Genomic DNA, 16,695 nt, shown 5'->3' with positions numbered 1-16,695 from the left:
TCAATACAATTTTCCGTTATTCAAGAATCCGGCAAAAATTCTGGCCAAATGAAGATATTTTCTTGTGTTTGACCTTGTATCTCCACTCACAGACGAAGAAATTTTTTTATACTCCCTGAAATTGACCGTATTATAGTGCTCTAACTATTTGAAGAGTTTAAAGAACATTTATCAATACAATTTTCCGTTATTCAAGAATCCGGCAAAAATTCTGGCCAAATGAAGATATTTTCTTGTGTTTGACCTTGTATCTCCACTCACAGACGAAGAAATTTTTTTATACTCCCTGAAATTGACCGTATTATAGTGCTCTAACTATTTGAAGAGTTTAAAGAACATTTATCAATACAATTTTCCGTTATTCAAGAATCCGGCAAAAATTCTGGCCAAATGAAGATATTTTCTTGTGTTTGACCTTGTATCTCCACTCACAGACGAAAAAATTTTTTTATATTCCCTGAAATTGACCGTATTATAGTGTTCTAACTATTTGAAGAGTTTAAAGAACATTTATCAATACAATTTTCCGTTATTCAAGAATCCGGCAAAAATTCTGGCCAAATGAAGATATTTTCTTGTGTTTGACCTTGTATCTCCACTCACAGACGAAGAAATTTTTTTATACTCCCTGAAATTGACCGTATTATAGTGCTCTAACTATTTGAAGAGTTTAAAGAACATTTATCAATACGATTTTCCGTTATTCAAGAATCCGGCAAAAAAATCAGCGCCAAATAACAAAACTTATCCTTGTGTTTCAGGTATTACCTAGTCTATATTACTTCACAGTGGTATATGTGGAAGTTGGTATTGTCCTGTTAATATTTGCCGAGTTTTGCGGACAGTTGGCCATGATTTCAAGTGATATTTTGGAAAAGTTTGGGAAATTTGCAGCGCGATTATCCGGCAAAAATCCGGCAATTCTGGTCTCAAGTACTTCTGTTCAGATGTAACACGCCAAAACCAAAGTATTAAAGCTCTTTGGCAAGCATCGAGTACGATACGACGCGCAACTGTGCTTGAAGTGACGACGCGCACGAGCGATAAGGAGCTACTTATCGCTCGGTCGACCGAGCCATAAGTCTTATCGCTCGTGCGCGCCACCCGACTACCATGAGCCTAAGTGAGTCTACAGTGCGTGTCGAAATACATTGCATGTACCCTTATATATTAATTGAGACAGAATTTTAATAAATCAACAAATTCTTAAAATTTAAAAAGGTAGAATTTAATTCTATGGCATTTATTGAAACCTGCTTTTTTAAAGTTGAGAATTGGTTTCAATTTCTAGAATATCACGATAATGTTGACTCAAAACTGTTTCAGGCAGCTATCAAGTCTCAAGATATGACATAATTTGATAGAATGTTAGTACCAACGCTATCAGTGCATTGAAGTCGAGTTCTCGATACAGGTATTATAATTAGGTTCTATCGACCGTTTTTGTAGTCTTAACTCATTTTTATTTGTTATTATACGACCAATTAAAACCTAGCAAACCAGACTTCTTTATGTGCTAAATGTTACTTTAACCTTAATAATAGCAGCATTGTGGCAGATATCCAGTTACATTTTTTCCAGCCGTATATTATAAATATACAGGGTGGGCCAAAAGTCAGTGTGCAAACGTTGGCATTAATAGCTCAGTCACTGAGTGCCCAATTGAAATAATTGGTTCTGGTATGACTTACTACCACCACTGGTTCGAGAAATTTGTCAAATCGAAACATATTTGTGTTCATTGTTTTCAAAAGAAGGTTCATTTTCGCATTTATTTGATAGTTTGGATAATCGGATCGAGCCAAATTTTATTGAATTGTGTTTAGCCATTTAAATTACGTTTGCTCTAAAAAAATGAGAGTATATATATATTACTCATGCAACTAAGATAAATTGAGTATAAATACTCAATTTATCTTAGTTTAAGTTGCAAGTTATATAACTCATTTTCTAAAGGTCTCGTAAACTTTAATCAATTGGGGGGTAGGAAGCTCAATCTCAATTCTGAAACATGATTTTTCCGAAATTGAGATTGAGAAAATTGATAAAATTGATAAAATTTAAAATCTTTTAAAATCATTTTTCCGTTTAACTCAGTTCACTGATCAGTCCATAATTTTCCGATTACTGTTAAAGTTACGTATACAGGAGTACAATAATCTGTATGTATCGCTGTTACTAGGACATTATAGATGATAAAATTGACTCTGGTAGCAACCATGATCAAAAAACTTAATAAAATTCAGTACTTAGACACTGTAAGACCAGATGGATCATCCTCCTCCTCCTCATCCTCCTCCTTCTCCCCATCCTCGTCAGTCCTTCTCTTCACAGTCCTCTTCAACCTCCTCCTCTTCCGTCCTACGCATCCTCCTCCCCTCAGTCCTCCTCAGTCCTCACATGTACAATACCTTCTCAGTCCTCCTTCTCCCCATCCTCATCAAAACGGACTAAAACGGACAAAAACTGTTACGATAATAACATTTAGATCCTCCTTCCCTCCTCCTTCTCCTCCTCCTCCTCCTCCTCCTCCTCCTCCTCCTCCTCCTCTTTATCAGTCCTCCTCCTCCTCAGTCCTCCTCAACCTCTTCCCCCTCCTCCTCAGTCCTCCTCCTCCTCCTCCTCCTCCTCCACCTCTTCCTCCTCCTCCTCCTCCTCCTCCTCCTCATTTCTCCTCCTCCTTATCGTCCTTCTCAGTCCTCCTACTCATCCTCCTCCTCATCCTCCTCTTTATCAGCCCTCCTCCTCCTCAGTCCTCCTCAACCTCTTCCCCCTCCTCCTCAGTCCTCCTCCTCCTCCTCCTCCTCCACCTCCTCCTCCACCTCCTCCTCCTCCTTCTCCTCCTCCTCCTACTCCTCCTCCTCCTCCTCCTCCTCAGTTCTTCTCCTCCTTATCATCCTTCTCAGTCCTCCTACTCATCCTCCTCCTCATCCTCCTCTTTATCAGTCCTCCTCAACCTCTTCCCCCTCCTCCTCAGTCCTTCTTTTCCTCAGACCTTCTCAACCTTCTCCTCTCCAGTCCTCCTACTTTTCCTCCTCGCATGTACAGTACATTGTCAGTCCTCCTTCTCCCCACCCTCATCCTCCTCTTCCTCCTCAAAAAACGGACAGAAACGGACGTAAATCGACATAAACGGACATAAACGGACAAAAACTGTTACGATAATAACATTTAGATCCTCCTTCTCCCCTCCTCCCCCTCCTCCTCATCAGTCCTCCTCCTCAGTTCTCCTCCTCCTTAACATCCTTCTCAGGCCTCCTACTCATCCTCCTCCTCATCCTCCTCTTTATCAGTCCTCCTTCTCCTCAGTCCTCCTCTACCTCTTCCCCCTCCTCCTCAGTCCTCCTTTTCCTCAAACCTTCTCAACCTCCTCCTCTCCAGTCCTCCTACGCATCCTCCTCCTCCTCAGTCCTCCTTATCCCCACCCTCATCCTCCTCCTCCTCAAAAACGGACAGAAACAGACGTAAATGATCATAAACGGACAAAAACTGTTACGGAAATAACATGTAGATGCTTCCTCCTCCTTTCCCCTCCTCCCTTTCCTCTTCGTCAGTCCTCCTCCTCCTAAGTCCTCCTCCTCAGTCCCCCTCCTCAGTCCTCTTCCTCCTCAGTCATCGTTCTCAGTCCCCCTCCTCCCCATCCTCATCCTCTTCCTCCTCAGTCCTCCTTCTCCTCAGTCATTCTCCTTCTCCTCCTCCTTTTCCTCCTCAGTCCTCTTCCTTTTCAGTCCTACTGATCCTCCTCAGTGTTCGTACTCCTCAGTCCCATTCCGTCCTTCTTTTCCTCTTTATCCTCCTCCTCCCCAGTTCTCCCCTCCTCCACTTCTTCCTCAGTCCTCCTCTTCCTCAGTCCTCCTCCTCTTCAGTCATCCTCTTCCTCCTCATTCCTTGTATGTACGACACATTCTCAGTTCTACTCTTCTTCAGTTTTCTCCCTTCTCTTCCCCCTTCTCCTCCTCAGTCCTCAATCCTTATTCTCCTCCTCAGTCTTTCTCAGTCCTCCTCCTCTTCTTCGGTCCTTCTACTCATCCTCCTCCTCTTCGTCTTTATCCTCCTCCTCACCAGTTCTCCTCCTCCTTTACCTCTTACTCAGTCCTTCTCTTCCTCAGTCATCCTCTTCCTCCTCAGTAATTGTATGTACGGCACATTCTCGGTTCTACTCTTCTTCAGTTCTTCCCCTTCTCTTCCTCCTTCTCCTCCTCAGGCCTCAATCCTCATCCTCCTCCTCAGTCTTTCTCAGTCCTCCTCCTCCTCCTCCCCCTCTTCGGTCCTCCTACTCATCCTCCTCCTCTTCCTATTCATCCTCCTCCTCCCCAGTCCTCCTCCTCCTCCATCTCTTCCATGGTCCTCCTCTTCTTCTGTCCTCCTCCTCCTCTGTCCTTGTATGTGCGACACATTCTCAGTTCTACTCTTCTTCAATCTTCAGTTCTCTCCCTTCTCTTCCTCTTCCTCTTCCTCTTCCTCCTACTCCTCCTCCTCCTCCTCAATCCTCATCCTCACCCTCAGTCTTTCTCAGTCCTCCTCCTCTTCAGTCCTCCTACTCATCCTCCTCCTCTTCTCTTCATCCTCCTTCTCCCCAGTCCTCCTCCTCCTCCACCTCTTCCTCGGTCCTCCTCTTCTTCAGTCCTCCTCCTCCTCAGTCCTTGTATATAAGACACATTCTCAGTTCTACTCTTCCTCTGTCTTCTTCCTCCTCCTCCTCCTTAATCCTCATCCTACTACTTATACTCGGTCCTCCTCAGTCCTCCTCCTCCTCCTCCCCAGTCCTCATCCTCCTCAGTCCTCCCCCTTCTCCTCAGTCCTCCTCCTCCTCTTCCTTCTCCTCAGTCCTCCTTCTCCACAGTCCTCATTGTCCTCCTCCTCTTCTTCCTCCTCAGTCCTCCTCCACTTCCACTTCCACCTCCTCCTCCTTCTCAGTCCTCCTCCTCGTCAGTCCTCCTCAGTCCTCCTCAGTGCCGTCTTCCTCCTCAGTACTCCTCCTCCTCATTTTCTAAAAACGGACAAAATCGAACGGACAAAAACAAACATGAGCCCTGAAATCTCTCTGAAAATTATATTAATGATATATTTGTGTAACAAGGCTGTCTCAACCTTTACTTTTTTTATATATATCTTGTCGCCACTCCTGGAGTAATGGATATTATATCTTTATTTCAATAAATATAATAATCAATAAAATGGAATAGAATCTTGTCTTCCATTCAGCTCACTCTTCTAAAAGCTCTCCCTCTACATTCTCAACCTCATTCTCAACTTCATCATCTTCCTCATCTTCCTCATCTTCCTCATCAACATCATCACCCCTGTCTTCATCATTGGTGGTGTGTGCAAGATTGAGGTCGAGTTCGTCAACAGGTATCGCTTTCTCATAATACCGTCCTCTGTGTCCTCTCACTGCTATCAAAACTGTTTTAAGTAGCTCAAACCTCAAACGATGTCTTAGATTCGCCATGATGAGGCTTTTGTCCCGGCTGGTCTTGGCTGCCAGAAGTGTTGCTACTCTTTTAAGGAACATGGTAGCCTGTGGGCTCATACCTCCGTTGGTAGAGAATACAAGACCATTGCAGGTTCCTTTTTCAATCTTTACACAGCGGTCTCCATATTTCCTTTCTTTCTCTCTCTCTCATGCTTACTGTACAACTTTTCTGGGGTGTCTTGATTAGTGTTGGATTTGGCTCCGGGCTGTAAAACCCTAATATCAAAAGATGCCATCTCCATCGGTGACCACAGACCTCTAGCTAGTCTCAACCTTTACTAGTTACTATTTCCTTCGAAATGGCTCAAAATGAATTTTTGTTTTTTCTGTTATGGTTAAAGTAAATTTTTGAAACAAAAAAAACAAAAAAAAAAACGTTATCTCCCCCTTATACATTACCTACTAACAATCATATCCGTCCCCTTTAGCAAAACCATGGGTCGTTCACGTGATGATTACTTTGATCATATTTTACCTAATCATTTCTACTATTTAATATTATGCATGCGTTTTATTGCTCAGCAGCTGTTCAAAAGGATCAAACTCAAATATAAGATAATTAATCATTTCACAGTAATAAGTTTGAAACATATTTTCATCATACATTTAGCTCGTGTATGAATTAGTTACTTGGAAAGATAAAGATGTCCATTTTTCAATTTTCTCAATTTTCTCAATTCTGAAACACGATTTTTCCAAAATTGAGATTGATAAGATTGAGCTTCCTACCCCCCTCAATTACAGAGGGTGTGGCCTCTTTTTCACTGAAAAGACGCCATCAGATTTCATTGCATTCTGGGACCAATTTTGGTGTGATTTAAAGTATCCTACAAATTGGTGTTTACTGTTTCGACTTTTGTAAAATCACTGTAACAATATAATCTGTATTCTTATAGTTTCAACCATAATAGTGAAATAGAGGGGCTGGCCAATAGCCACACCCTCTGTAATTGATTTAAGTCTACGAAACTTTCAGAAATTTGTGTGTAATTCGGAGATAAATTAAACAAGTTGTTATCGGCCACCATGTGTAAACGGAATGTTCTAGCAGACTGTATAATACTATAACATACATTTTCTTACACACACACATAATCTAATCTCTGGAATGTTGCTATGATATCAATGGCAATGTTTTGATACTGTGTATTATCATGATTATGCCTTACAGGCCGATCTTCCGATGGAGTTTCGGTTGCCATGGCAACACATCAATATGATAAAGAATTTGTAAACGCAGTCACAACTCTGTCGTGTACACTGTACGGTGCGAGCGGTTATTTTATGATAGGTAACATCTACTTTTTCAGCATTTGCGGGATGACCAGTTCACACGTATATTTTCGCAGACACAACTTCGCATAAAATTATATCCAATTATTCTATAACCAATTATCTACACGGACTTCTGTCTAAATATGAATGAAATCGAGAAAACCAAATATTATATGTTTCGTCCTGAAGTGCTGAGTTCTCAGGCAGTAAAATCATGATCCTGATAGATATCGAAGTCTCCTTAAATGATTGTCTCTGCTGCTTAATATATCTGGATTGTCGTTGGGAGGCGATGCAGATTTGTTTACTTTTAAGGGGGAGGTTCTGCTCAGCAGGAGAAAGAGGTGATGCACATTTTGTATTTGTCTGACATGTAGGACTTGAGCCACGTTTCCGTAAGTGCAATAAACGGTAACGAGTGGTTTTTGGATTTCTCCTGAATAAGAGCTGAGATTTTTGGCACTTCCCATATACTCGCACTTGATGCACTAGGATTCATGGACTGGACATTTAAGACGAGGCATGAGGAATAACGGGCACGTGCAGTGTATCCTCTGAGGCGGTAGGAACTGCTGGTAGTGGTATAGTGGGAGCGCTGTTCCTGGCTGAAGAGGTGGATGTGGTCTGGGGTAGTGGTAGGGCATTTGAGTTTGAGGGAGGCTGGACCGGTGGTCGACTATTTCTGATAGGAGTCCGATCCTGGTTTGCATCGTTTCCAACAGTCTCCGTAACTATAACAATCCTGTGATCTGGTATTGGTTACTTAAACTTATTTAATTGAACATGGTGTTTGACGTTGGAGCTTATCACTTTACAGTTTACATCACCTTACCTGAATAATTGAATAGGATGAATACTGAATAGCATTTATTAATGCTTTCTTTACCCGGAGAACTCTGTTTTACTTGTCCCTCGGTAACACAAGACCGTGAGCCGTGACACTTAGTCACAATAATTAAGTCATAAGTCAGAAAGAAGTCCATAATTCGTACACCCATGATTATGTTAAATATAGATTGACTCCAGTCTCCATTGTTCAATGACTTCGTCAAAATGTTTTAGGAAAATGTTCACAGATTTGTTAATTTTGGACTCAAATTAACGTTGAGAAAAACTGAATTTATTTTGGAAAAATCCCGGCTAAAACCAAAATCCCGGCCGGTACCGGTACAAAATCGCCAAATACCAGCCGGTATTCCGGCTGCGCCGGTTATATCCCGGTCGAGTTCTGTCTGAGACCTAATTTTCTCTATTTCTCGTGCAATTTTAGATCAGACACAGTCATCTAAATTATTTAATAAGAAGGTTTAAATTATAAGCAATTAAAAACAGTTGGGACTATCATTGTTTGTGAGTACATATTATACGAATATAAGGTGGTTAATATAATTATAACACATTTAATATAAAACATTTAAGACACATTTTTTTATTCCTGCATTGTACTCATTAATTTAACTAGTAATATTATATAAAAACCACATTTCTATTTGTACAGGGAGCTGCTGGTAAACTACCGTCGCTATACATCGACTATGACTACAATCCTACTTTTAAAAACAAACTACATACATATCTCACATTTGCGAGGACTACTTCATCACAAGCAAAAAATCGACATTGGTAAATAAAGGTAGGTTCTTTTCACTGACTTCGTTAAATGAGTTACATATTTTCACACAAATTACGTGCGTGATCATTAAAGGGTTGCTTGTGTGCAGTTACTTCTGGGCCAGCGCCACCCTGTTGGGAGTTTTCACATAAGTAAATTTGCCGATAATTCAATTTTACTCATTCTGGACATGTTACCTATATTATCATTATACTAGTATTTCTTCAGGTCTGTCTTCTATAACCACGATGAAAAGAAAAGATGGGCGAAAACATTTGAGACTGCAGATTGCAGAACTGGAACACTCTATTTGAAGACAGTGGCTGCTGAGTGCTGAGCTGCATCAAATCTATCAGCATCATGTAACTTCGATCAGGAACAGACTCCATTTCATTTCCGACAACTAGCACCTGTTTTCCCTAGACTTACCAAGTATTAAGTAACTGCATTAGTATTAGGTTAAATTAAAGGCCCTACATCGAACAAGTCTAACAATTAAAACTTAAATGCAAGAGTGCACAATTTATCACTAAATATCTTCCTCTTTTAATTCTAATCAACACACGGTTTCGTCTTTGTTTCACCCAATCGTGCTGATAATCAGTAATCATGCACTCTGCACTCTAACTTCGAGATGTTTCAAAAGGGCTCCCGACGAGTTGAATTAGATCAATATTTTCTTTTGATACATAGATACTGATTGGGAGGTTCATCATACTATTCTTGTCACATGGTAACGATTAACGATTAGCTGATCAGCTTCCAGCATCGACAGGCCGAAATCCATAAATATAATCAGTTGTAATTTAATATTTATCATCGTCCGGATCATCATAATATTTTAATTTAAAGTTATAATTGAACGGTGTTAAGAAAGATAATTTAAGAGAAATGTTTTGAAAGTGCCTGATTTCGAGTATAAGATCTGTACTGATACATTAATTTTCAGATTGTTATTATAGTTTATTTGTATTTTTTATATTATCTTATCCGCACAAGTTCGGAAGCCATCTGAACGCTATTGCCAGACACAGGCATATATTTATTTTGGGGTATCATGCTCTCAGAAATTTCAACTCAGTCCGATATTATAGTTATACTAACCTGCATTGCATAAGGTTAATTGTCTCGCAGTCTAGTGCATAAACCTTTTATTTTGTATAAACCCTTTATTTTGATTGGGAAAACTTTAGTTTAATGTGGTTACCGTCTCTAAAGTTGGCATGATAGTTAATAAACTCTTATCTATTATGTCACTGAAGATGACGCCTTGCAACATGTTTGACGATAGCCTGTAGATTGATAGTTTGATCTAAGTATTTACAACAATTCATCTAGTTTGATTGATTCAAAGGGAAACAAATTCCTCTCTTATCTATTATGACTATATTTAAATTCAATCCTGTAAAGTGATACTCCTTTTTTAGTAATTTAAACATGTGTTTTCTCCTTCTGATTTTTAAACTATTACCGGTCACGCTGAATAATAATGACATCAGTGAATTTAAAGCTATCGTTAACATCACTCAGAAAATGCGCGTCTTTAGCGCGTGTCTTGTTGTTATGCATCAATCCTTCGGTAGATCGGCGAGATGCACCACTGTGCCTCACAGTGGTGTGCCCACCTACGAGTGGTATTGAAACGTAGCGCGCCTGAAACTGGAAACGTAGCGCGGCTGAAAGCATGACAATGTCAGCCGCGCCGTAAGCTTTCATTAGGTTTCAGGTATCGCGTCCGCGGCAAACAGAAGATAAATCGGAAATTGTGGAACCAGATGATACGGTTTTTGAGGCATTTTGATACGGTCATTTTAGTCTGTTAAAGTAGTCTCAGAGTGCTGGAAATGGTTTCACGGTGTAGGGGGATGTGTTTACTAACTATTTTGACGTCAAAATTGTCGCCAGAGGCTCCCTGAGTCATGGAATGAACGGAATGAACAAAAATGAATTTTTTTTCTAAAACTCGTCGGATTGCCCCAAAACAGGTCGGAATCGTTTGGTATTGACCCTTATAGTGTTCCTACAAAGTTTGGTGGCCCTAGCACTCCCAGAACGCCCACTAGAGACTTGATTCCATTTCCGTATCAGAAAGCTGGTTCCTGAGTATCCGATATTGATACCAGATGATACGGTTTTTGAGGCATTTTGATACGGTCATTTTAGTCTGTTAAAGGGGCTGCAGAGTGCTGCAGATGATTGTACGGTGTAGGGGGATGTGTTTACTAACTATTTTGACGTCAAAATTGTCGCCAGAGGCTCCCTGAGTCATGGAATGAACGGAATGAACAAAAATGAATTTTTTTTCTAAAACTCGTCGGATGGCCCCAAAACAGGTCGGAATCGTTTGGTATTGACCCTAATAGTGTTCCTACGAAGTTTGGTGGCCCTAGCACTCCCAGAACACCCATTATACCCTTGGCTGGATTCAAGAATTTAGAACCAGTTGAGCAGATAAAACGGATTTTGAGAAATTTTGTCTGCTTGTGTTGTTGCAGAGAGTTGAATTTGGTTCAACAGTATTCAAACAAGATGTGTTCCAACTTAGTTTTGTAGCCCTACCATTTTCAGCCTTACCATTTTCAGAACGTCCAATAGAATCCGGTTCCATTTTCTTCCAAGAAGCCGTAGACAAGGTTGTTTGAATACAACTCTGGTAATACAACTTTTTACTTGGATGGATTTCAATAATTAAAGAGAGCAGAGTTTTAAAAATTTGCCAGTATTTGGCACAATTTCTTTAGCTATTTCTTCGGACAGTTTTGATGCATTTACAGTGACTAACCACGCCTTTTGTTATATTTAACGGAACGTAAGATTGTGTATTCGTCTGAACCACCAGATATAATGACAACAAGATAAACGGTGACTGAAATATGGCGAAAACTTGTTTAGCCCACAGCTATTGAAAATGTCGAGTTTACGAAGCTTGATGTCTAAATGATAACACAATTCTTTTAAGCAGATAAGATATTAAATCTAATACATGAAAACATAGCACGGCATGATAATCAAATGAACATTATGTTAACCATCAGTCTTAGTTTGTTCGTTTTTATGTGATGTACAGCCTGCCAGCATCTTAAGATCATCATAGCAGTTCACGCAACATTGGTCGTCTGAACTGCTTGTCACTTGCGGAGGACATTTAAAAGACATCCGTAGTAGATGATATGTAGGGGGCCTGGTAGTGTGAACATAAGTCTTCGAAGGGACCATATGTGTGACAGAATCGCGTCGTGCACAATAGCAGAGGCCGCTTCGTTGATATCACGCTCTGAAACAAAACACGAGGGTTGTTAGACGTGTAAAAACTGAAACCTTTCAAGTTCTGGGGTTATGTAATAGACAAGAACAATGCATTAGATATAGAATCAGGACCTCTATCAGAAGTCAAATATCAAATATCACACGAATTGGTAAACATTTCGATCATGAAATGAAACGAGATATTGTCGCCGATTATAATAATTAGGAGGTCACGAAAAGCAGCTTACTTGGGAACCATGACTGGAGTACACACAACATCGACTGATTTCAAGAAACTAAACCCCCAAAGTTGGGACCTTCACTCAACCACAGTAGGTACAGCGCTGCGAAAATGATTATAAATATCAGCACCGAGATAATATAAGATGTAATTAAACTTAAAGGACTGCTGCTAAATATATCACATGTGATCGTCTTAAATAATGGGGGGGGGGGGGGGGGGGGGGGGCGAGGTGGGTCTCCGCCCTAGAAGAGTGGGTCTGGCAAACAGAATGGTGGGTCTACACTCTGGAATAGTGGGTCTAGCAACCAGAATGGCGGGTCTTCGCCGTAGAAGAGTGGATCTGGCAACCAGAATGGTGGGTCTGCATTCTAGAATAGTGGGTCTTCACTATAGAAGAGTGGGTCTGGCAACCAGAATTGGGGGTCTATAAACTAAAATATATGAGATATGGTAACCAGAATTGTGGGTCTGGACTCTAGAATAGTGGGTCTGGTAACCCGAATGGTGGGTCATCACTCTAGAAGAGTGGTTCTGGCAACCAGAATGGTGGGTCTTCACTCTAGAAGAGCGGGTCTGGCAACCAAAATTGTAGGTCTACACTCTAGAAGAGTGGGTCTGGCAACCAGAATTGGGAGTCTAGGATAGGATAAAAGGATACAAGGATACAAGGATACAAGGATACAAGGATACAAGGATACAAGGATACAAGGATACAAGGATACAAAAGTGATAATTATTTTATTGAATTCACAATAGTTATAATTCTGAAATAATTTAAGGTTACAAAATTTTAGTTACTTATAAATGTGTAGGGATAAAATAGAAATGTTTTATAATACTATTTTTCTATAAATAGATCGGATTTGTAGATTTCGATCTTATTTTGAGGTCCACAGTTCGTTCACAGAGAGAATTGAATGGATTGCTCTTGCTGTGGCAGTACATTTTGTAGGGTCTAAAGTTTTATCGGATAGCAAACCTAGCTAGGTCAGTAATATTTTTGGGATGGAAGTTAAATTTTTCTCTAACTGAGGAGTAGAGTAAACAGTCAGTTAGAACATTAATTTGGTTCTAGGGGGGTTTCGTAACGGCCCCTCTCAATGTAAAGATTGTGGCAGCTAATACAAAACCTTGTTAAGCTTTTCCGAGCATCAGGGATCTTAACCACTCCCAAGTATGTTTCTGGTTCAAAATCATGTTTAATTTGATTGTAAAATTCTAATTTAGGTGAGGATGCCTTGGCAGATTTCCAGGTATCCACAAATTCTTCCCTCATGTTGTGACTGATTTGGGTAGAGAGCTTGGATTTTGAAGAGGATGAGTGGGGAAGTTATATTTGGTGATAAGATTGGAGATGTTGGTGTACCAAGGAAGGCCCAGCATAATCTGCTCTTGAAATGCAGCGGAGAGAAGTTCATTTTCAGTGCTTTCAAGGCGACTATAGAAATCTATTGCAAGTTTGCAGGCTTCAAAGAATAGGGGGTGGCGCCCACTTTCGCCCCAGCAGCCTATATTTGATGCTTTTGAATAGACAGACGAGGAACACTTGATAAACTTAAGGTGGAAACTTTCATAGTGGTCTTGTGAGATGTACTTGAGAGTATGCTTGGGGTTGGCTTTGCTATACGTTTTGGAGAGGTATCTCATGGTTTTTGAGTGGGGACATAAGATTTGGCAGCCATAGAGCAGGATCGGTTTTATTAGAGAGTCAAATAAAATGTTTAGGGAACTGTGAGAGAGGGCATCTTTAACGATATTGCCTTGGAGGCCATATAGAGCACGGAGAGCCTTGGCCCTCAGCTCAGTATTTGCTGCTGTAAAAGATCCATTTCTGTGGAATATTATGCCAAGATAGCAGTATTTTTCGGTGTGTTGGATGGGCTGGCCTCCCAAAATGAATGTTTCATAGGATTGTTTTCTTTTAGGAGGGCAGAATATGAGAATCTTGGTTTTTTTTAATGTTTACTTCAAGGCCCATAGAGTTACAGAAGTCGAATAGGATGTTGATATTGCCTTGCAATGCCTTGGGACTTAGGGCAAGTAGGACAAGATCGTCAGCCCAGAGCAGATGTGATATTAGGACGTCAGCTAGAATAGGATAATCACCAACAGATTTCAGGAGAGATGACAAGTCTTTGATATAGATTTTAAAAAGGTCCGGTGATAGGGGTGTCCCTGCTTTGTTCCTTTTCCAATGTCAATATAAGGGGACAAGAATTTGGAAATTTGTATATGAGCTATTGAGTCTATTATAAACTAGAATATAGGAGATATGGTAACCAGAATTGTGGGTAAACTGGACTCTAGAATAGTGGGTCTGGCAACCAGAATGGTGGGTCTACACTCTGGAATAGTGGGTCTGGCTACCAGAATGGTGGGTCTTCGCCTTAGAAGAGTGGGTCTGGCAACCAGAATTGGGGGTCTATAAACTAGAATATAGGAGATATGGCAACCATAATTGTGGGTCTGGACTCTAGAATAGTGAGTCTGGCAACCCGAATGGTGGGTCATCACTCTAGAAGAGTGGTTCTGGCAACCAGAATGGTGGGTCTTCACTCTAGAAGAGTGGGTCTGGCAACCAAAATGGTTGGTCTTCACCTTTGAAGAGTGGGTCTGGCAACCATAATGGTGGGTCTACACTCTGGAATAGTGGGTCTGGCAACCAGAATGGTGGGTCTTCGCCCTAGAAGAGTGGGTCTGGCAACCAGAATGGCGGGTCTCCGCCGTAGAAGATTGGGTCTGGCAATCAGAATGGTGGGTCTGCAATCTAGAAGAGGTGGGCAGAGGGAGATTCAGGGTAGATAGAAACAGTGTAATTGTCGACGTTGGGAGGATAATATTTTTAACATAGCTTAGAACATTGAATAGAGGAGGAAGTGCTTTGAGAATCCTTTGCAAAGGTAGACAAAGCCAAATTATCAAATAATTACTTATGAAATTAATAAACTTAAGAATATATAAATTGAATGGCAAACCTCAGTTGATTTCATCTTTTAACCAGAATTGAAGCTTGACTTTATGTCTTCAGGATATTCCCCTTTTTTTCTGCTCTGAACATTTTTGCCTACTCCATGATGTTTAAAAGCATGTGTTTCATATTATAGCTCCAGAGCTCCTGATCCCTAAAACCATTTTGATTGAGCAAGACAGTTAAATAAAATTTTCTGGAATCTAAAATTAAAGTATGTCCACAGTTAAACATCCAAAAACATAATCATAAGTAGGAAGTATGGGACCGAATCCAATGCAACAATAATAATAATAAATTGACGCTTAAGAACACCACTATTTAATGATAAACGTATACTCAGCAGTGTTTAATCTACAGAAACAATCATGATAAAAGTTAGGACTGGTCATGGTATCATATATACTTGAAAATATTATATTAAAATGAAAGGGTGAAGCTTAAAATTGAAGAACTCACACTAAATAACTAAAGAACTAACACTAAATGTAGGCCAACATCAGTCAATGATAAAGTTTTTCAAGTTCATGCTGAGACAATTTGAATAAGAAATTTATTATTTAATGATACAGTTGTTATTTTAAATACCTTTGTCGAGCTATAAATACTGTCCAATACATGTTTGCCATGTTTTACTCTTCATCTCCCTTCTAACTCTTCTCAGCATACAAACTCTTCCAATCTGAACGAAATTGTGAAGTGAAAAGCTTCTTGCCCAGAAAGTTGGTTTTAGGACACGTTCATTGAAGTTTGAGGAAATTGGTAAATTTCTAAAACAGCGTTTTTGACGATAGTGGTTTAATTTTAACAATTATTAATCTAGCGTGTTCATAAGTTCTGAACATTAGCCACGTGACCCATACTCCCATATGCACTGCTCAAAAATAAAATGTATTGCTTTTAGGCACTATTATGTAAAAAATGTCACATTTTTGTGACATTGTTTACCATAGCTGCCCAATTAGCATTTTTTGGTCTAAAATATAGTAGATTAGGTCAATCTAACAATTATGATACAATGTAGGCCTAAAGGGCAGTGATCGAACGGCTTTAAGGCAACATTTCGTAAACTTTGTCACACTCAGAATACGGGACCTCTTTTCTACTGTGAGGTGTCCTCAAAACCCTTTCAACTCATTATTGTTTGTTTTGCCAATCATTTCCCCATCTAAGTGTAGCTAAAAGGAAAGCTCGAAATGGTTCCTTTAATTCAGTACAGCTGAATCGCAAATGTAAATCATACACATTCATGCTTCAATTGAAGTACTGAAGAGGTTGCCTCCGATCCTAGTCGTTTGGAGAGTGGCCTGCTCACACACATCGCGTTGGCGGCCCGTACGTAACATATGTCTCCACGTTACTCGGTTGGAGCCAAAGCGTCTGATGTGTTGTTGTCGAATGTTTTCACACTGTAAACTTAGAAGCTCTTTGAGTACGCAGGTCTTTCAATTCTTCCGGGGGTCTGCCCCTCTGACCTCTTTCCATAATTTTGGTTCCAGTTCACGAAACCTCGGTTGCAGAAGCGCTCATGGGAGCTGGCTGGCAAAGGTTTAATATTATTTTTTTTTTTTTTTTTGATTTTTTTTTTTTTTTTCAGGGGTTTTTTTTTTTGTTTTAATTTTTGGTTGGGGGTCCAATCGATGGGACTGGGGGGGGGGTGGGAGGGGTGCTTGGGAGCCGGCTCAAGCTGATTCTCCAAATGTGTGATTTCCTCGCGCTCTTAACGCAGGGCCTTGTTTAAGTCATGTGTACACACTTTACAGGCGGACAGCAAACAATAAACAAAAAACTTATAAACATGGTTGAAACAGGACATCACCGTGTACGATGCTCCGCGCGCAGTATCATAGCAGTCAAATGGGTTCAAACTGCAA

At 40.3% G+C, this 16,695-nt stretch overlaps 2 long non-coding RNA genes across 2 annotated transcripts; one reads left to right on the top strand and one right to left on the bottom strand.

Moving 5' to 3' along the window:
- The first annotated feature begins 1,311 nt into the window (after positions 1-1,311).
- Positions 1,312-8,624, top strand: LOC134817223 (uncharacterized). Its single transcript, XR_010160488.1, has 3 exons — positions 1,312-1,414; positions 8,250-8,384; positions 8,592-8,624. It is a non-coding gene; the product is annotated as an uncharacterized LOC134817223 (long non-coding RNA).
- A 2,442-nt stretch (positions 8,625-11,066) lies between these two features.
- On the bottom strand, positions 11,067-15,503 carry LOC134817115 (uncharacterized). Its single transcript, XR_010160470.1, has 4 exons — positions 15,410-15,503; positions 14,829-14,975; positions 11,858-11,953; positions 11,067-11,637 (listed from the first exon to the last, which is right to left on the bottom strand). It is a non-coding gene; the product is annotated as an uncharacterized LOC134817115 (long non-coding RNA).
- Between the last annotated feature and the right edge of the window lie 1,192 nt (positions 15,504-16,695).

The sequence above is a fragment of the Bolinopsis microptera genome, chromosome 6, assembly GCF_026151205.1.
Source record: "Bolinopsis microptera isolate Bmic1 chromosome 6, MBARI_Bmic_1.0, whole genome shotgun sequence".
In the NCBI taxonomy this organism is placed as follows: domain Eukaryota; kingdom Metazoa; phylum Ctenophora; class Tentaculata; order Lobata; family Bolinopsidae; genus Bolinopsis; species Bolinopsis microptera.
The sequence above is the reverse complement of the archived record's forward strand: the minus strand, read 5'-3'. Positions and strand labels throughout refer to the sequence as shown.